Source organism: Panicum virgatum, chromosome 8N (assembly GCF_016808335.1).
Source record: "Panicum virgatum strain AP13 chromosome 8N, P.virgatum_v5, whole genome shotgun sequence".
Lineage (NCBI taxonomy): Eukaryota > Viridiplantae > Streptophyta > Magnoliopsida > Poales > Poaceae > Panicum > Panicum virgatum.
This window is the reverse complement of record NC_053152.1, coordinates 6672397-6694493: the sequence shown is the minus strand read 5'-3', so window position 1 is coordinate 6694493 and position 22097 is coordinate 6672397. Positions and strand designations below refer to the sequence as shown.

At 48.2% G+C, this 22097-nt stretch overlaps 1 protein-coding gene across 1 annotated transcript in view; it reads left to right on the top strand.

The window, feature by feature from the left end:
- The first annotated feature begins 1981 nt into the window (after nucleotides 1–1981).
- LOC120685487 (eukaryotic translation initiation factor 2 subunit gamma-like) overlaps nucleotides 1982–22097 on the top strand; it is a 28763-nt gene continuing 8647 nt past the window's right edge. Inside the window, exon 1 of the mRNA XM_039967444.1 lies at nucleotides 1982–1999. The gene's annotated coding sequence lies outside the window, so the exon portion shown is untranslated. The remainder of the gene's footprint in view (nucleotides 2000–22097) is intronic.

The following is a 22097-nucleotide window of genomic DNA, read 5'->3' as shown; positions in this document are numbered from 1 at the left end:
AATGCCCCAGCCCACTAAAACCCTAGCTTCCACCACCCTACCTGCCTTTTCCACCCAACCACCCCTCCTGACCCTCGCTCCCCGCCGCCTCCCCATGAGCCCCGGTCCCCGCCGCCTCCCCCAAAGACCCTAATCCCACCTCCCGCCGCCAGAGCCGACGCCCTCGAGGCCCCGATGTCGCCTGCGCGGCTGCCGCCTGGCGCTTGCGTGGCCGCGCGCGCGCCCGCCACCTGGGATCGCCTGCGCGCTCGCAAGGGTGAGGCCGCAAGCTTGTGAGGCTGCAACCCCAACAGGTCGTATCGTCGCCGCCCTGAGCACCGCGCGGTTCTGCCGCCGCCGCCGCCTGTCATTTGTTGTTTAAATGGCAGTCGAATTGCTGTTTTACTCATTCCTATTGGCATAATGACATGTTTCTTCTATCGCCCGATGGGTACCCGATACTCGGCGGGTGCCTGGCGGGTACGGGCATGGGTAGGAATTTTCGCCCGAAATGTGTCGCGGGTACATGTTCGGGTATGCTGTCGGGCGGGTAAATGTCTTACCCGCTCTATACCGGACCCGTTGCCATCCCTACTTCCCTAGGCTGATTATTATACAGGGGAAAATTGATCTTATACATGGAAAAATACTAGGCTAATTTGCGTTATTGCACAACACATGAAAATACTAGTAGATGTTTTGTGAACAATATAATTGAAATCAAATGGTGTTTCTTGTTGCCTTTTATAAAATTGCGTTCTATATATCACGCCATCACGGAGGTGTGGTTACAACAATATGGAAACAAAAGTGTTTGGTTAGTTGCATGAACTAACAACGTGACCTTGTACGTGCATATATGATGTCAATGTACACATATGACACATGTAATATGGAAACATTTTATTATTTTGCATTTTACTTTTTTTAAAGAGAATATTATTTTGCATTTTACTTGATGCGCGGACAGAATGGTGGGCCGTGGGCCGTAAGGTAAATAGGAGCAGGCGCCCCCTATGCCAGCAACACAAGCCGGATGCTGAGTTTACGGGTGACCGTAACTCCAGCAATTTACGGTCGATTCGTTTCCTTCTCTTTCCCCGTTCCTCCTTCTTTCTTTCTCTTCCCATTCCTCTCGACATATCCGCTCTCCCTCCCCTCCCCTGAGCCGCTCCCCTTCCTCCCTGGATCCGGCGCACCTCCCCCGCGGCCGATGCCGCCGCCGCCGCCCCCCTTCCTCCCCGGAGCCGCGCTCCCTCGCCTCCCTCTGAGCCTCCCCTTCCTCCCTCGGCCGCCGCGTGCTCCCCCATCGCCCGCCGCCGCGAGATCCCGCCTCTCCTGGGCCGCCGCGCGCTCGCCCGCCGCCGCCGCACTAGATCCCGCGCTTCTTGGGCCGCTGCTTGCTCGCCCGCCGGCGGATCCGCCTCTCTAGGTTGTGCGGCGGGCCGCCGACGGGGAGGCGGTGCCGCGGGCCGGCGACGTCGGTGGGGGAGGTAGGTTTTTTTTATCAAATTTTTTTTACCGACCAAATTTTTTACCCAAATTTTTTTTTCTTTTGATTTTGATGCAATTTTTTTTATTCTAAGCATTGTTTTGTTTTCGGATGCAAAATTTTTTTACCAATTTTTTTCTATTTCTGAATGCAAATTTTTTTTCCAAAATTTCTCAATTTTTGTCTCTCAAATTTTTGTTTCTAATTTTTTTTTCTCGTCAAAAAATTTTCTCTCTCCAAAATTTCTCTTAGAAATTTTTTCTAAAATCGGAAAACGACAAAAAAATTTCTAAAAATAGAAAAAAAGATTGTCGAGAAATCGACCGTACGGGAGCCTCCCGTACGGTTGACCGTAAATTAGCAGTACCCCAACACTAGTCCTCCAAACCCTCTCGGCTCCACCTCCAAAGTCCAAACTGCCAACACCAACTCTCGCCGCCGGCGCCGCCGCGACGCAACGCGTAGATCCGAACCCCCAGCCCAGGCCACCTCCGCCGCCGCTGAACCGCGTCCACGCGACCGCCCCAGGTGAGCAACCCTGCGCGGAACCCACCCACCACCCTCACTATCCCACGGAGCCCGCGGCCGCGACGGCTAGGGTTTCGCTTGCGACGGCGTGGGATTCTCGTTACTCGTCGCGGGAATTTCATTCGCTCGTTTCGATCGTCTTGGTTTGATATGGGGACTGGGAGTGTTTCCTCGCCGCGGTGGTGGGATCCGTGAAGGCAACGCAGCGTTTAGAACTGGTCCGGCGTTGATGATCATACTTGATGCGTGGACACTGAGTTTCCTTCGTTCCAGTTTCAGGCCCCGGCCTTGCTCGAGCAGAACCGAAGATGGCGCGCCGAGGGTTGATGGAGCAGGATCTGAGCACGCTCGACGTCACCAAGCTGTACCTTCTAACGCCTGAGGTGATTTCGCGCCAGGCGGCGATCAACATCGGTATGCCACTAGTGTTATCTATGCGACAATGCAGTTCTCTTAGGGATGCCCACTTCTGTTTCTAGGTGGGATTGTATTGACATTAGTGTTGCAGTACTGTTATCTTCCTGTGTGAACTTGCCTTTAGTCTCAAAATTTAAGTGTATGAAGTTTAAGGGGAAAAAAGCTCCTCCAGTAATGAAGTATGCTTATGTGTATGTTCTAAGGAAATATCCCTTTTGGAATATGCAGGTACCATTGTGCATGTGGCCCATGGGAAGTCTACGGTTGTCAAAGCAATCTCAGGTATGCTACTAGTGTTGTCTATGCGGCAATGCAGTTCTCTTAGGGATATGCCTACTTCTGTTGACATTAGTGTTGCAGTGCTGTTATCATCCTGTGTGAACTTGCCTTTAGCCTCAAAATTTGTTGTCACGAGATGACTTGTAATGGACCACATCACCTTGCTTAGGAATTAGGACCCACATGTTCCTTGCACTTCTTCGCTGTTGGTTCCACAGACTTAATTAAGTGTGCTCAAGCAGAACCGAAGATGGCGCGCCGACGGTTGATGGACCAGGATCTGAGCACGCTCGACGTCAACAAGCTGTACCCTCTGTCGCCGGAGGTGATTTCGCGCCAGGCAGCGATCAACATCGGTGAGCCACTATAGTGTTGTCTATGCGACTATGCAGTTCTTAGGATGCCTAATTCTGTTTCTAAGTGGGATGGTATTGACATTAGTGTTGCAGTACTGTTATCATCCTGTGTGAACTTGCCTTTAGTCTCAAAATTTGTTGTCACGAGATGACTTGTAATGGACCACATCACCTTGCTTAGGAGTTAGGACCCACATGTTCCTTGCATTTCTTCGCTGTTGTTTCCACAGACTTAAGTGTGCTAGCCTTCACGGAGTTGAAAGGTGATGCAAGTTTAAGGGGGGAAAAGCTCCTCCAGTAATGAAGTATGTTTATGTGTATGTTCTAAGGAAATATCCCTTTTTGGAATGTGCAGCTACCATTGGGCTCGTCTGGACAGGACCTCGACGGGGCAAGTGCACGTACGAGTGTTCTAAGGTCGGCAGGTCACCTAGAACACCTTTAAACGTCGTCGAGACAAATAAAGAACAGCAGATACATGGATTGGAAGAGCTAGGGTTTGGAGAAGACAAAAATTAATGAAAAATAGTAGATTGATATGCTTTTGATCGATTGGATGCCCTTTATCGGCCGTGACACTTTATATTTATAGGGAGGGGAGATCTTGCTCCATTAGGAGTTGAAACCCTAATTAATTCTATATCAAAATACAACTTATAATTCGGATATGATGGTATACACCGGTCTGGCTACTTTAGCCAACTGGTACCGGTCTGGGTCTGGACCAAATTTTCCCAAAATCATAACTCTCTCATTCGAAGTCCAAATCAAACGTCCATATATACATTTTAATCATATGGACGAGAGCTAAATAATAGTGCAGTCAAATTTGCATTTTGCCAAAAGCATCTTGACCGGTTTGTGCATACCGGTCAGATCAGTCTGCACAGTCGTACCAATTTTGGTCGTCAATAAGTTCCTAGATTGAGGTTCAGAGTAACATGACCGGATCCGCGTCGCGGTAACCTCAACCCGGACGCCCCTCCATTCTCCCCTTTGCCCGGAGCTGGACCGTCGTGCCCTGTGGAAGATTCTCCGGAGGGACTTTGCTTCAGCCTCCCGTCCGATTCCGATGTCGATGAGGAGGAGCTCAACTGGCTTCCTCCTGCTCCTCCCCCAAGGGGAAAGGTCCCTTGGTGGCGGGCCGCCGCCGATCTACATCCCTGGAGCGCGGATCTGGGGGATTCATGGCGGATGCGCGCCGCCCGCGTCGGGAGAGCAACCCGGTCGTGTCGGGCCCTCAGTCGCGCTTCACCCCTCCGATGGATGAAGAGGGATTTTGCACGGTCGTCAACAAGCGGCGTCTCCGGGCGGCGTTGCGTCCGCCTCCTCGCCCCAACCGGCGTCGGCCTGTCCCTGCGGATCTTGTGGGGAGATGCTTCAACTGTCTATCATACGACCACGTCGCCTCTCAGTGCACTCGTCCATCTCGCTGCCTTCGCTGCAAGGAGGGCCATGTCGCCAAGAACTGTAAGCGCCGTCGCTATCCGGGACAACCGCTAAGAGGTCGTGGTCGTCCGGTTCTCCGGGCTGGTCCCGGTGGGGATGCAGCCGCTGCTGCACATTCACGTGGCATAGGGCGCTCTGCGGCATCGGCATCGACTGCTTCCTCAGGCTCTGCATCCACGGGTCGCCCTTACTCTGGTCCGCCATCGATTTGTGCGGCTTCACCAGAGCGACGCGAGACCTCGCCCCCTGGTCGCGCAGATTCACCTCCGTTCGTCCCGGAGATGCCTAAAGGACATCCCTCTCGCCGCCCTCCGCTGGTCGTTCACACAGTTCCCCGCACGGAGTCGCTGCAGATTGAGGAGGATAGGCTGGCCTCCAATGCCCTGGTCGTTCTTGTCGTGGGCACCCGGCCTTCGCTCGCTCCATATCAAGTCCGACGGTTCATCCAGGATAATTACAATATTTAGGGTTCAGAGTTCACTCTGCATCGACATTGGCCGGAGGATTTCTTGGTCATCTTCAGGGATTCCATGGTTCTGCAGCGTGTTCTGGAGGCACCCCCCTCCCTCGGGCCGACATGGTGTTACGCTTTCGTCGGTGGAGCAGACTCACCATGGCGGATGGGGAATCCATGCGCTATCGCGTCTTCCTGGAAATACGTGGGATTCTGGCGCATGCGTGGTCGGCGGCCACGGCTCAGGTTATTCTTGGCGATGCTTGTGCCGTCCCCGAGCCTACTCCCACCACTGCCGCGCGTGCAGATCCTCGCTGTTTTCAGGTGGCTATTTGGTGCTGCGACCCTGATTTGATTCCAAACGAGGCCGTCATTCGCATTCCTGATCGTCGACCGGGTCTGGGTAACAATGTGATATTCCTTAGACCCGAAGAAATTATATATCATGATCTACCAATGTTGCGCTATAAGGTTGAAATAGAAATACTTGAGATTCATGACTGGAATGATGATGGGTCCTCGGATGACTCGGGCACGCTGCCTGATCGTGTTCTAAGCGATTCTGACGTTGAAGACGATTATCCGGGTTTCCATCAGAGATCCCGTTCTGGGCCATGGCCGCGGCGCACGGTCTTTCGTTCACCTGGTTACGGTGACGGCGTAAACCAGAATACTGTTGATGGGGACGCTACAGCTGATGGTGCCCCAGAGCATCTGATGCTGGGTGGTGTCCCAGCAAACCTGATGCTGGGTGGGTCGCTATTTCTTCCATTACGTTTTGGCCCTTCCTCGTCGTATAGACGGTGTTCGGCAGCCACTGCGCTAGGATTTGATGAGGCTGCAATCATCGGAAATGAATCTGGTTGCTCCTGCTCTCATCATCTCATGTCGAATGAACCTTTGATCCTGTATTATTGCCTTATTGGACGCGCTGGAATACAGACCGAATGCACGGGCGCATGAACCTGTTTCCGTCACCATGTTTTCATCACCGCAGGATCATTCTGGGACATCGCCCTAGATGGATCCCATGCGCGTCGAATTGGAGTCGCTGTCAGGCCCATCTTCACCTGCTGCTCACGAGCACAACGCCGTGTTCCCACCTCTTCATGCCGAGCGGCCCATGGTTGCTCCACTGTCGCCTGATTCCAGACCTGCGCAGGACGGCATCTCCCTGGAAACGGTACGTTTTGAGGTCCAGGGGGTCGACAATATGAGTTGTGATTCTGCTTTGCGGAATGTCACGGTCGCCAGGGGGACGCGTGCGGCTCTTCCCTTGCACTTCTTCTCTGAATGCAGCACGCCTGTGGCTGATGCGGTCGTTGATTTCGCTAATAATGTGTGCAGGGAGGCCCCAGAGCCTGCACTGCAAGCCTCGCCACCAAGGAGATGATCACGGCCGCAAGAGCAAGTCTTCAACGTCAGGCGCAGCGCACGGCTGGCAAAGAAATCTCGCCACCGTGCCACGAAGCCGGTCGTACAAGCCCAAAATGTTATGATGAAGAAGCTTGGTCTCACTTCTGAGACATGTCCACCGGATGCCGTATCGTACCAGCGTTTTACGGATACGTTCTCCTCCACCCTAATCATAGCACACTGTGAGGCTCTTGATGCGCTTCTTCCTTCTGGGTTAGGCTCTGTGTGTTCAGAGCAGGTGGCACCTCTGGTGGTGTCTTGACGTTTCTGGTCGTGTGGGTCGCCAAACTGTTATCCATGTTAAACGAAAATTGTATGCTATGGAACGTTCGAGGTCTTAATTCAAGGTCTTGGTGTAATGTTGTAAGAGAATTGGTCGCACAAGAAAATATTTCTTTGCTATCCTTGCAGGAAACTAAGTTGGATGATTGCGCTGATAATTTGGTACTTGAAATCTGTGGGGCTGGTTTCGATTACTTCTTCCTGCCCGCAGTAAATACGTGTGGTGGTATTCTCTTGGCCTGGAGAACTGATATTTGGTCGGTGTCAAACCCTATTGTTCGGTCGTACAGCTTAACAGCTAAAGTAACTTTAATTCAAAATGAAGAAACATGGTGGTGGACTAGTGTGTATGGTCCGCAGGGAGATCAGGGGAAGCTTCTCTTCCTGGACGAGCTAAGAGAGGTCCGTGCCTCATGCGCAGGTACTTGGTTGGCCTGGGGCGATTTCAATCTCATTTACCAAGCTGCAGACAAGAATAACCACCGTCTCAACAGACGGATGATGAGTTGGTTCAGGAGTTTCTTAAATGAAACCGAACTTCAGGAGATACATCTACGAGACCGCCTATACACATGGTCAAATGAGCGGGATAGACCAACGCTTGAAAAGCTTGATCGTGTTTTCGCCTCGGAGGATTGGGTCACTAACTTCCCTGATCATGATCTCTCGGCCCTTGCAACCGAATGTAGCGATCACGCGCCCTTGCTACTGAAGACTGATTCCTCTCTCCCTCACTGCAAACATTTCGTTTTGAGAATTTTTGGCCTAAATGCGATGGCTTCCTTCGGGTAGTTGAGGAAGCTTGGAATGCTCCATTTCCTTGGCCGCATGGGGAGGTCGATGCTTTTCGCTGCCTGGACTTCAAATTTAGGAACACAGCAAAAGCTCTGAAGAGCTGGAGTTCAAAACATGTCGGGTCGGTGCTTTACAGTTGGCGATTGCCAAAGAGATAGTCTACAGGCTAGACTAGGCTCAGGACTTCCGAACACTTGATCAGCATGAGCTTGCACTCCGATGGAAGGCGAAACTCTGTTCTTTGGGTTTGGCATCTTTACAGCGCACTCTGACTTGACAACGTTCACGTGTCACTTACCTGGCTGAAGGCGATGCCAATTCAAAATTCTTCCATCTTCAGGCCTGTCACATGAGTCGCAATAACTATATCACTAAAATAAGGTCAAATGAGGTCGTCCTGTTTGATAATGATGAGATGGCGGAGGCAGTGTATGAACATTTCAACTCAATTCTGGGGTCTAGTGGTAACCAGCAGAATTTAATTGCCTTGCATGAGCTACGCTTACCATCGGTACAGGCAGTTCTCCTCGACGAATGTTTCTCCGAGGATGAAATTTGGCAGGCCATATTGGACATGCCCACTGACAAGGCACCGGGCCCAGACGGGGTTTCACTGGAATGTTTTATAGAGTGGCTTGGCCAATCATCAAACCGGACATATTAAGAGCCTTCCACTCGCTGTGGTCGCTGGACAGTCGAAGCTTTTACCTGGTCAATCAATCCTTCGTGGTCTTGCTCCGAAAGAAACATGATGCAGAGGTTATTGGCGACTATAGGCCCATTAGTTTAATTCATAGTTTTGCTAAGTTGTTCACCAAGGTGCTGGCACGACGCCTTGCTGCCCACATGAACGACTTAGTCAGACCAAACCGAAGCGCCTTTATTCGCACACGGCTTATCCATGAGAACTACAAGGCTGTACAGCTCACGGCCAAGCTACTACATCGAGCCAAAGTGCCATGTTCCCTCCTGAAGATCGACATTGCTAAGGCCTTTGACATAGTAAACTGGCGATTCCTAATTGATCTCCTACGACATCTTGGTTTCTCCAGACGCTGGGTGAATTGGATTTCCATCATATTGTCCACGGCAAGCATGAAGGTGATTTTGAATGGAGTCCCAGGGAGGCGAATTTGCCATGCAAGAGGGCTTTGTTAGGGAGATCCGCTGTCACCGTTACTCTTTGTGCTAGTGATGGAAGTGCTCAATGCCCTCATTAAACTTGCCGATGAGAAAAGCCTTCTCTGTACCCTACACTCCAAGGTCAAGGAGAGGGCATTCATGTATGCCGACGATGTCGTAATCTTCTCTTCACCGGAGCAGCAAGATTTGGCAGCCATAAGAGCAATTCTGGAAATTTTTGCGGGCGCGTCGGGTCTCAGAACTAACTTGGCCAAATGTCATATCTCACCAATTCACTGCAACTTGGAAACAATGGTACAGTTACTCATGTTGGAATTGATCTCCACCAGTTGGTCCAACGGACAACTGGTCCCTTGACCTCGCGCCCTGATCGGGGCCCAGCCCAAGACGAGGCTGGTGGGCCCCCGTCGCGCAGCCTATAAAGAGGAGGTGGGGACTGACGGCTCAATATACAAGGTTCGTCGCCGCCACTGTTTCCCAACCTCCAAACCCTAGCCGATCTACGGGAGAGGCTGCCAGCGGCGGGATGCGCCACCAGCAAGCCATCACCACCCCTTCGACAACGTGCAGTGATGGCGAATTCATTCTACACCGACCGTCACTGCATGTGCTAAACGCCACCTCGTCACCGGCCATGGTGCCGGCTACCGTTTCACCAACAAGTGCACAAGGTACGCCGTCCACAGACAGTTCTATACCCACTCGATCTACTCCTAGAATTGATAGAATCTAACATTGGCATCAAGAGCCAGGTTTAGCGAGTAGATCTGAGTTTGGGGAAAGGATCGATCTCGGATCGATGAACAGAAAAGGAAAAGGAAAAGAGATGAAAGACCCAAACCCTAACCCTAGATCGGACCCGCAAGGGAAAAGAAAGAAAAGGGATGAGCGGAGGTACTTACCGGGACCTCGCCATCATTGTGCCACCGCCGGCTCGCCGGAAGTGGTAGAGACGACCGTGCCGGCTCGCCGGCGCGGGACAGGCTCCATGACGCCCCGCACACCACCCGGCGCTCCCCTGAGCGCGTGCGCACGGATCCCAAAGGGCATCACCGAGGTGCCGCTCGACGGCGCCGCGCGCGGCTCTGGCCGCACGCATGCACCGGTGAGGGGCGCCATAGTGGCGCCGCCGGCCACCATTCCTACGCTCGGCTCGGGTCCAGGGAAGCAAGGGAAAGAAGAGAAGGGGCCCCAGCACCCGCTGAGCCACGGGCGAGCGCGCGGCCGGCGCGGGGGGGGGGGGGTGGCGTGCAGCGGCAGCGGCTCGGACCGGAACCACTCCGGCCGCCGCCTCTAGCAAGAGAGAGAAAGAGGGATGAGAGAGAATGGAGCTAGGGTTACGGGTGAGCAGGCCGCCGAGGTTTTGATCCGCGAAAAGCGAGGCCGGGTTGCGGCCCGTGAGGGAAAGAGGGGTTGCGGCCCGTTTTGGCGGCCCGGTCGTCGGTTATCGGGCCAAAGGCCCAGACGGGCGAGCGCCAAGCAGGCCGCGGGCTGCTTTTGCTGCTAGGCTTTTTGGGCCGCGCGAGTGCGCGCGTGGGCCGCGCGCGGAGGCACTCCGCGGACCGAGCTGGGCCATGCGCGAAGAAAGGGCCGCGGGCCAAATTTGCAGTATGGGCTGCAAAGCACAGGAAAGAAGTTTTACGGTTTTCCATTTTTCAGAAGTTTTTTTTTCCAATGATAGTTTGCTGATTTTGTGCATACTTGCATCTCTATTCAATTTTGATTCAACGGGATAAATAGTTTAGAGAGCAAAAGAGTACAAAAATGCATAGGAATAAGTGCTTGTTTCAAGTTTCCGCTGCAAAGAAAATGTATTGTCCTCCAATTAAACTGGAACCAATGGGAAAAGTTTAATTAGAGGAAAAAGAAAGATATTGGTTTAAAGTTAAATTATGGTATTGTTATCTTCTGACCAACGTTGATGATAACAATATTATAATTCCATGAATTTTATTGTCAAAGTTCAAATCTCTGATGAATTTTGTATCAAAGCGATCAATTTTTCAGAGAATATGATAAAGATTGAGAAAATGTTTCTCATGTTTCCGCTGCGATAAAGTAGATGATGATGGTTATTTTCTTAGTAAAGTTGTTTAATGGAAATATCATCATATTGTTTTATGAATTATATGCATTATTTCCATTTCTGCCCAACGGTGATGTGGAATTAATAAATAAATAAAAAAAGATTGATGTTTTATTCTAATTCTGCCCAACGGTGATTTAGAATATAAAAGGATGGTTTAAAAGTTTGATGTGCATATTTTTAACCAGACCAACGTAGGGTTATTTTTATGCTCATTATTGTTGATTATTGGCTGATTTTCTCAGACTAAAAGTTGCCATGCTTTCATTCGTGAAAGCAAAAGGTTGGGTACTTGTGACCCGAAAGATGACCAAGAAGGGTCATAACGTGAGAGAGTATGCTCTCTCTAAAGAATTGCTTCAAAGAAATAATTCTTGGATGTTAATCCAAGAAAGAGATATATCATTGAGAGTCTTGTTCGACGAATGTCTTCCATGTACTCTCAATGAAAAGGGATTCTCATATTCTATGAGATGCGATAAGTGATATGCATGTTTAATTTGACCAACGTCAGATTAAGCATGTGTACTAAAGTGTATTCGGATTTATTTATGAATGTTGGTGATTGCATATGCAATCAAAAGAGCCAGTTCTGGCATTTATGTCCCTTATAGGGGATTACTCGCATGGCGGGAAAAGTTTGTGTTAATACCCGTATGGTGGGAAGGGTCTGGGAAAATACCCGTATGGCGGGGTAAAGTTGACATAATGTTTATGTCAAGAAAATCTCGTATGACGGGAAAAATATTGGCAAATCACTTATCTTGTATGACATGAGAAAGTGATGAAGACTCATGTGCTTTAATGTATCCCACCTGGGAGAAAAATGTGGAGTAGCTCTTATGTTTTCCTAATATTAACGGTACACTTTATGTGTAATACTTGGTAAGCACTCAATGAGTCTAAAGAGAATAAAAGTTACAAACGAACCTAAAGATGCAAGTACAACTTGCAAAAGTACGAATGATAAAGAACTCTGTTGAGTTTCTGAAATGGAACGAGGAAAAAGTACTCCCATGAGATTTAACAGATAACTTCATTTCACATGATGTAATCAAGTGAATGAAGTAGATGATCAAAAGTTTCCTCAATTCACATGAGTTCTGAATGGTTTTCGAAATTGTGGCAGAAAGTTTCTTGCCACATTTCGAGGGGGAGAAAGAAATGTGAATGATGAAACTCCCCTATATGATGTGATGCACATGATGCGTCTAAAGTGATCTATGATGAATATGATTGTCGGGGGAGTACGACGGTCACAATGACGATACCCCTAAAGTAAAAAGATAGTTATATTCCGATTGGAAGATAGCACAGTCGGTATTCATACTGGACGGTTTTCGAAAGTCAAAGATGGTGCTTAAAGCGCCATATGAGGAAAGATTAGACAGAACAAACCCAAAATATGAAATATGGGGGAGCTAGTTTGATGGCTATCCAGATGAGATAAAGATGGGCTGATCTGGGGGAGCTATTTTGTTTGGCTGTCCAAATAAAGCAAAAGACTATAGACTAATCTCGGGGAGCATGGTATACAGATATCGTGTACCTAAAAGTTCAATGGCCCAAATAAAGTAGTATGGCTCTGTGAGAGCATGCAAAGATGTATCCGGGATCTTGTGATACAAGACCCTGGAAGAGCTATTGCCTCTTGGCAATGAAAGATTATAGATCCCATACGAAAGAAGTACCTACTTATCTAAATGATAAGGGACTATGAGAGATGAAATGAAATTGGTGAATCCCGACTATATTCTGGATTCATAGGTAATTTCCAATAGAGCCAAAACAGTAGGCTGTAAAGGGTCTACAAGACAAATGTGACTCTAAAGGAAATATGTAAAGATATAAAGCGCAATTTAAATCGAAAGATTTTGCGTAAAAAAGAATGAATAGACTATAGTGAGTGCTAGTAGCACATCAAGATCTGAGTTACATTAGATGAAAGAAAAGACAACACTCTCAATGGGGGTTTGTTTGAAGGCGATTGCATGACACAACCAAAAGGTTTTGGTCGTAGAAGTAAAAGGATATAAGAGATGCTACTTGAAGAAGTCTTTTATGGACTATAGCAAGTCTCTAGACAGTGGCATCTAAAGTTAAAAGACTCAGATATTATTCTGATTTAAAGAAAATGAGAGGACAATTGTATTTGTGCAAAGTTATAGAATGGGAAATTCATTTCCCAATCCTGCGCATGTGGATGACATCCTACTTGCTAGTGGTAATGTCAATCTACTACAGGAAGAGAAAAGAAATTCTTGTCCTCGAAGTTCAAAAGAATGTTCTCGGTAGAATATTTCTCGTTAAGGATCGAGATTTACCGAGAAATAAGAAAAAGGGTATTAGGAATGTCACATAGGCATGCTAAGAAAAGTTTCTAAAGTATGCATGCGAGAAAAACTTACGCCTGTCCTTATAGTAAAGGGTAATGAAATTGGGAACTTTAGTGTTCCACAAGAGTCAATGTGAATAGATAAATGAATATGGTACCATATGTTTCAGCTGTTGGAAGCTTTATGAATGCAAAAGTATAGCATTACCCTGACACAATTCATGTATCTGGGTTGTTTTGGCAATATCCAATCCAGATATAGATCACTGGAATGGAGTCAAGGATATCGGCCTCATGCTAAGAAAGAAATAACTAGTGCTCTCAAAGGGTTGTGAGTACAAAAGTAGAGCTTGTGAAATATGTAGCGAAATCCACAATTGTTGCTAACATTCACACTTGGAGTTTTTGTGCGGAAAATCTCCAAAATAAAACAATTAACATCAATGTGATGCAAAGACATAGTATAGCATGATACGAGGCCGAGGGATAGGCAAAATGGTTAAGGGAAACTGTACCCGGAGTTTGATAATGGTTAACAACAGCGATAACCATTTAAGTAGTTTGCTCATTTGACAACGAGTCAAGTGTGGTGCCAAACACATTGACACAAAGTTATACGTTGTAAAGGAGAAAGTCCGGAATTATGTTGAAATGCATTGAGTAAAAGAATGACAGACATGTGTTTGTGGATCCACTTATTAAACGCTTGCCGCCCAGTGTGTACAGAAAACACACAGTCGACATGGGTTTATGGTATAGCCTATATTTTCCGGACAATAAAGGGCCCCAAAGTTAAAGTATCTATTTCAGAATAGAGACATGTATTGTAGCTGTTGAATCTATCGGCAACCAACCGTGACGATGAAACTGCTTTATGTATTAATCTGTGATGAAATATGAAAAGAAGTAAAAGATATAAAGGTGAAAGTATAAGAGGAGATCAAGGGGGAGAATGTTGGAATTGATCTCCACCAATTGGCCCAACGGACAACTGGTTCCTTGACCTCACGCCCTGATCGGGGGCCCAGCCCAAGACGAGGCTGGTGGGCCCCCATCGCGCAGCCTATAAAGAGGAGGTGGGGACTGACGGCTCAATATACAAGGTTCGTCGCCGCCATTGTTTCCCAACCTCCAAACCCTAGCCGATCTACGGGAGAGGCTGCCAGCGGCGGGATGCGCCACCAGCAAGCCATCACCACCCCTTCGACCACGTGCAGTGATGGCGAATTCATTCTACACCGACTGTCACTGCATGTGCTAAACGCCACCTCGTCACCGGCCATGGTGCCGGCTACAGTTTCACCGACAAGTGCACAAGGTACGCCGTCCACAGACAGTTCTATACCCACTCGATCTACTCCTAGAATTGATAGAATCTAACAACTCAATCTTTTTCCAGGCAAGTTGGATCTGTTTCCTATCAAATACCTAGGCATTCCATTGGGCTTACGTAAGCTAAGCAAAAGGGATCTTCAGCCATTGGTCGACAAAGTAGCCAATCGTTTACCCACCTGGAAAGCTGGGCTGCTGAATAGGGTAGGGAGAACAGTCCTGGTCAAGTCCACATTGTCGGCTATCCCGACACACACGGCGCTAGCAGTTAATCTCTCGCCATGGTTGATCAAATCTATTGATACCTACAGAAGGGGATTTCTTTGGAGTGGGAATCAGTCGGCAAAAGGGAGGCATTGTCTGTTGGCATGGCCAAGAGTCTGCCGTCCAACGGAGCTAGGAGGTCTGGGGATAGTTGACCTACAGCGATTTGGATACGCCTTACGCATGAGATGGCTATGGCTGTGACGGGCTGATGATGCACGTTCCTGGCACTTACTCCCAGATGAATCAGAATCGATTGTGGAGTTGGGGAATGGTCATAAGGCGTTATTCTGGACAGATCGGTGGTTGCAGGGCAGGTCCATCTCTGAACTCGCACCATGCCTATGTAATGATGTTGGATCACGCATTAAGAAGCAGAGAACAGTTGCACAAGCCTTACCGGGAGACAATTGGACCAGGGATATCTCGGGGGCTCTGACAGTACAAGTACTCCTGGAATACCTACACATTTGGGAGCTGATGAGAGGGATACAAGTCCAAGTTAATCAAAATGACCGGATTTGCTGGATGTGGACCTCCGACAGGATTTTCTCAACCTCCTCGGCCTACAGGTCCTTTTTCATGGGATAACATCCGATCGAGGGGGCCAAACTCCTTCAGAAGGCGCGGGCGCTGCCCAAATGTAAGTTTTTCATATGGTTGGTACTGCATGATCGATGTTGGACGGCGGATCGGCGCAAAAGACATGGCTTGCAGGATGATGACACGTGCAGCTTGTGTAACCAACTACCGGAAATGATTGATCACCTATTACTCGTCTGCCCTTTTTCAAGGGAGGTCTGGTTCAGAGCATTGCGCTTCATGCATTGGGAAGCAACCTCCCCCACTGTCTAAGCTTACACCCTCGCTGATTGGTGGTATGGCGCAAGGAAACGTATCTCCAAAGATGATCGCAAGTGTTTTGATTCTCTCGTGGTCCTGCTATGCTGGCTCCTCTGGAAAGAAAGGAATAATAGGACATTTAATTGTCGTGTCAGAACAGTTAATGACTTCTTGTCTTGTGTCGCGGATGAGGTTGTTTCTTGGTACCAGGCAGGTTACAAACATTTGGTGCTAGTGGTAGGCGCTCTAGGTAGGCTGTAAGGATCACCGGGGTGTCCGACCCTAGAGGGGGAGGGGTGAATAGGGTCGCTAATCGCTTTCTATCCTAGGGCTCAATCTATTTGCATAAGATAAACCTAACACGTCCTACACATGCTAGTTATGACTAAGGTTTATCTATGTTACTCTCTACTTACCCCTAAAAGACTTGCAACCTATAGCCAATCCTAATCAAACTAACTAGGAAAGTAAAGGCACACAAGATAGAGCAAATGCGGAAACGTAATACGGTAAGTAAAGAGATAAGGGAGAGAATATGCAAAGTCCCGTGAAGACACCAAGACACACGATTTAACGTGGTTCGGTTAGGACACCAAGTCCCTCCCTACGTCCACGGCCACTTGTCCAACACGAACAAGTGTGATGCTGAGTCTCTTCGCTTGATCACCGTCTTGCATTCGCCACCAAGGCTTCCGGCAAGCAAAGGCTAAGTGACGCCAAGTCAACAAGACAAGGCCACCGCCACCGTCTCTCTCAAAGCATCACCAACGGCACCGTCTTTACTATTGGAGCTTCTCACCAAGAGGGGTCTCCTTCCCCGCACAAAGTGTCGTTGCCTCTACACACCAAGTCAGAGGGTCACACAACGAGTACACGATTGCTTGCCGCAGCAAGGCTTTGCTCAAGGGAGCTCTCGCAAGAACTAATCCCTATATAGGTGCACAAAGCACTCTCTCAAAGCTTCTCACAAGCTAGATATGACACTAAGCTTTGCTAGGATGGTTGGAGATGTTAGTTTGCTTGGGCAACACTTCCTTCAACTTTTCTGGCGTCCAACCATATGCAGCAACCAGCCTTGGGGGTATATATAGCCCACACACCCCAAAAGAGCCGTTGGAAAAGTGACTGACAAAAAGCGCTATCACCGGTTAAACCGATGATCCACTTTGTGTCATCACCGGTTTAACCGGTGAGCACATTTTTCCAACTAGCCGTTATACTTCAACGGCTACCTTAATCAACCGACGTAATCAACCGGTGAATGCATCTTCATCGCCGGTTTTACCGGTGCATGTAACTGTCCCAGAGTTCCCGAAAACCAACTCTCTGGACAACTACACCAACGTAATTGACCGGTGTATCATCGGTTCAACCGATGTATGCATTTCCCTTGGTCTTCTTCTGCCGTTGCACCGACGTATTCAATATCTTCATCGTCGGTTCAACCGACGCAAAACCCTAGCCTCAGCTTCTGGGTTCATTGCACCGGTGAGTACAATTTGCTCATAATCGGTTTAACCGGTGATAGCAAAATGTCTCTGTCTTGTTTGTTTTGACTTGATTTCTTCACGGTCCTTCGGGTCTAGCTACGCCTATCTTCTCTTTGTCATCACTTGAACCTAAAAGCCTGAGAATGATCATCTTAATAATCATATTAGTTCAAGTGTTGTGTGTGTCATCAATCGCCAAAACATTATATTGAAATATGGCATGAGAGGCCATTTTCGCTACATAGGCTTACAGGTCGCTTAACAATTACGGTGTAATATTTTTGTATTGCGTCAGGCCGGCTCCCTTCTGCAGCCGTGCTTGTTTGTACCTTTTTTGCCCTCTCTTAATGAAAAACGTGCTCAGGAACGGTCGCGAAAAAAAATGACTGGTAATGAGAACCAGTTTGACAAATGTTTTTTTTTTTGAAAAGATAGTTTGACAAATGCTGCAATTCGATTGTGAAGCAGCAGTGGAGCAGCACTTGGTTCCCTTATCACTTGGCGTTCCAGATCCTGGTAAACAACCTGTCCTCTGTGAAGCTTAGCTCACCATGGACCATGGAGTCCGCGTTGCTATCAGAATATTTTTTTTCTTAATCTTAAAATTTGTATGAATATACATCGTTGTTGTATGGTCTATCCACACATGCTCTTGGTTAAGGTGGAGTACGGTGAACTCCCCTCGACTATAGCTATTGGTACATGATGAGAGAAGACATTACTCCAAGTGTCAAACCGAAGCACCTGATCGGTAAGAGCTAGCTAGAGGATTCGACAAGAATAAACTAGGCTCGTTTGCGTTGATGCGAAGAATTTACTTAGCATCTTGTGATCCTGGACTTGTCATAGGCCCTGAAGATCATCTTCTCGAATCCGCTGATGCTGCCGCCCGTTTTTTATTTTTAACCTTTTTTAATATTATTTTAATTTTAACCTGCTTTGGATTTTATTTACACGATATAGCCCGTTTGGTCGCGGCAGCTGTAGTGGCGCGACAGGTAGCCTCTGTCGCGCCACTGCATGCGGCGCGACAGGTGTGCCACGCTGGCAAGGGGGCAGCGGCGCGCCGCGAAGGCGGGTGACGTGGTCACGCTGTCGTGCTGCATGCACTGGCGGGACAAGCTTGTCGCGCCACCCCGCCTGGCGCGACAGGCGCTATGTCCTGGGCCCCCGCCGGCCCCCTCCTCCCCCACCCTCCCTTTCTCCTTCCTCCAGACCGAGCCCAAGCCGCCTGTTCTTGCCGCCGCCGGCGACCCACCCCCCAGATCGCCCCCCCCCCAAATCCATCGTTTTAGGGGGGCGGGAACATTCCGGCCCCTTCCCCGAAGGTATTGTCCTCATTCTCCCTTCGATTTTCCTTGTGCATTGCGAGATTTTAGTGGTTTTTGGTGATTAGGGTTAGCTTTTTGATTTGAAGATATATGTTGTATATGGTAGTATGCTCATGAATGGATATTTAGGTGATACTCATATGCTTCTCTGCTCCCGAATTTAACGAGAGGAATGATTTGCATGTCTCAAATATTACATTTGTTAGGGTTAGGTAGTGGCAATGAGAGTATTAGTTGGAGTAATGCAAGGAAAAAAATAAGAGAACTAGTAAAAGAAATGGGGTGTGACATCCTTGGGCTCCATTGTAGTAATTAATAGTTTGACTTCATATTCCTTGGGCTCCTTGGGCTCTATGCAATGCCATATAAATTTAATATGAGATCATAGCATGATGGAGTTGCACTAATGATTTTTGTGTATGGAATGACTTTAGAATCATAATGTTTTTTTTGGAGTAATGGATAATAGGCTCCATAGTAGTATGGAATGACTTTAGAATCACAATGCCATAAATAGTTGTGTAGTTGATAAGATTTAATTCCATTAGTCTGAGAATATGCTTGAGGACGTGCAATTGTTGGTACTAATGAAGCTTCGTTTCGTCTATGCAGAATGGCTCATCCAATGTTCCCCCTACTGGAGACGTTCTACGACTCCAAGCACCGCGCACACGTAATAGCTGATGAAGGGGAAGTAAGTGTTCTTTTGCAAAATATATGTGCATGAAGTGAACATGGCTTACACCGATACTGACCCTATTGTATGTTCCCGTTTCAGGTGCTGCAGCCCCTCCGTGCACGTACTCACTCGCCTCTCCGGTGGGATGAGCGGTACGCGCCGTACCTACGCCGGGCTGGATTGCTGCCTTTGGCTCGAGTTGTGTGCACGGGTCTGCCAGTGATGGATGCACCCCTTCTGACTACCTTTGTTGACCGTTGGAGGCCGAAAACACATACCTTCCACTTGCCTTGCGGTGAAGTGTCCATCACTATGCAAGATGTGCCAATGATTCTTGGACTATCTCTGGAGGGAAATGCAGTCACTGGCATCATATAGAGTGACGGATGGAGAGATACGGTTGAGGCGTTGATTTGGGTTCGTCCACCAGGAACGCCAGAGGCAGTGAAGGACAGAAAGACCTCAGGGGTGAGCTCGGCTTGGCTAAAGCAGAATTTCAACCATTGCCCTCAAGGAGCACCTCGGGAACTTGTAGAGCGCCATGCACGTGTTAGGGTGTGGCACCTCTTTGTAGACTACTTGTTTCCCGATGGTTCGGGCAACACTATATCATGGATGGTACAACATATTCTTGGCCAGCAGTGGGAAAACATTGCACAGTACAGCTGGGGGTCAGCAACACTTGCTTGGTTATACCGACAACTTTGTGATGCATGTCTGCGGGTTGCAAGCGACTCAAACCTGGGGGCTGTGCATATCTATTGCAAATTTGGATTTGGGAAAGGTTTCCAGTAGGTCGGCCGTACCGTGGTGATTTAGAGGTACGTATTACGACATTTAGCAAAGTTTGCTTAATTTAACTTTAACTTGTGTTTGTAACCCATTTGTGGTTTATTTTGTAGCCGTGGCCTCACCATGACCCAGAATCGAGGCCGATAGTTGCTTATTGCTGGAAAAATGTGGGAGCTGTTAGAGGGGACCCTACGCGCCGCTACATGCACTATATGGATGACCTTGACTGCCTCATGCAAAATCAGGTATTCCATCCTGATGTACCTCCTAACATGTTGCAGCATTGTTTTGTGCAAACTTGTTGTCATGATCACTATTTTTGCAGATCTTTTGGACACCCTACGATAGAGACGAGCTTGTTAACTTGGGCCTCAGCGACATGTGCACACGAGATGAGAAATTATGGAGGAGTGTTGTTCCTTTGATTTACTTCTTCGCCGTCGAGCTCCACCTCCCCCACTGTGTGAAAAGACAATTTGGTAGGCTACAAGATTTCCCCCCCCCTGAAGCTATTTCGACCTCCCAAACTTTGCATAGGTGCAACAAAATTTTCATCAAACTCACTTTCAATGATTACTGATTCCTCACCCGCGGCAACCCCTTATATTTGAACTACATATTTGTTCCAGCATTGACAGGAAGAAAAGATACACTAAAAATGACTGGCGTGTGAAACACGCGGTTCCTCTTGGACAGTGGGAGCAAAGGTATCGGATGAACCCTGATTCCGGTCCGGCACATAGGCACAACCATTACAAGGACTATCTTCGTTGGCTACATTCTGTGTCAAGAGTTTCAATCAAACCTCCACGCTCCACTGAGCCTATAGAGGATTGCGAGGACACCGACGATGATGATGACATCGTCGACGAGTATGATGAAATCATTCACGCAGGAGTTCAGCCCGAGAGGGCCCCTTTGCAAAACTACATGGTATGTCATGCACCTATACTTGTAAGACGTATGCAAGACATTGTTGTTTTATAGTTCCAGTTGTACTAACTGAGTCGTTTCTGGCACAACAACTCAACCGGCTAGCTAACGAGGTAGGTGTCGCAATGGCACATGCGAGCCAAGGAGGAAACGGTGGGGGACACCTACTGGTGTTTGCCGAGGTTAGTAAGCCATCCTTTTGTTGACATTATAACATGTCCCTCAAAATACATTAGGAGTAACGTATCCGTCTATCATGCAGAGAGTCCGCCGTAGTTGCAAGCGGATGGCCGCGAAGCTCAATTGCATTGCTAGGCCGGACGAGGCATTTGCCCCTGGGCCACATGCTGCGGGAACTTCAAGTGCACGTGCCACGTCTTCCAACAGGCGGACGCCTATTCACTACGGTCAAGAGACCGCCAGAACCCCTTCGCGTTCGACTACGAGAACGAGTTCCCGTGCCACTTCGAGGGGGAAAGCTATTCAATCACCCCAAGAATCCGAGGAGTCCGACGCACAACATGACTTAGGAGAGGAGGACCCAGATTTTGAGGTCATTGGGATGTCACAGATGTTTGATTGTCCTTGAGGCACACAGACACAGGGGGAATCTAGCCAGGTAACTAAACTTAGTCTCAATTTGGTGGGGAAAACAATACAATAATGATTGTTGTGGCATGCTAAGTTCAATTATCCCGTGCAGGCCGTGCAGACTCCTACCCCTCCATGTCAGCCTCGTCGTGGACGTGACCGGACCGACATTGGTAGCACCAATGTTCTGCCCACGGAGCCTAGCCGCGCACGACGCCGCAACGATCCGTTCAGCCCCCAGAGCAACGCCGCCGTGCCGCCAGTAGAAGACCACCGTCAACCTATTTGTATTTGTAATGCACTATGTTTTTAGAACCCTCGACATTAGAATTTGTGATGGACTATTTGTGCATGTGATGGTCTAGTAGTGCTTGTGAAGGACCATTTGTGCTTGTGAAGGACTATTTGTGCTCGTATTAAACTTATTGTGCTTCTAGCTTTGTGACAAACTATGTGTGCTTGTGTAAAAGTATTTGTGCTCGTATTAAGTTATTTTGGCAGGTAGAACAGTCAATTTAAGCTATATATACCAATGGGTCATATGTCTGGATCAAATTCCCTCAACTTCTATAGGACATCAAATCCATTTGCTTCGTTTACTTACTGGATCTATGAAGCTTCTGATCACATGAAACATCAAATTTTATCATCTTCTTACCATTTGCATTCAAGTCAAATTTGTCTTTTGGAGTCCCTTCGATCTTTTAAAGTCTGGTTGTATACTGTCCTTCAACCTATGTTGCTGGAAAAAAAACGATGATTCTTTGCTGTGTATTTGTTCTAGTGCTGGATTAACTGATGCCAAGCTATCTCTTTAATTTCCCCGTTGTA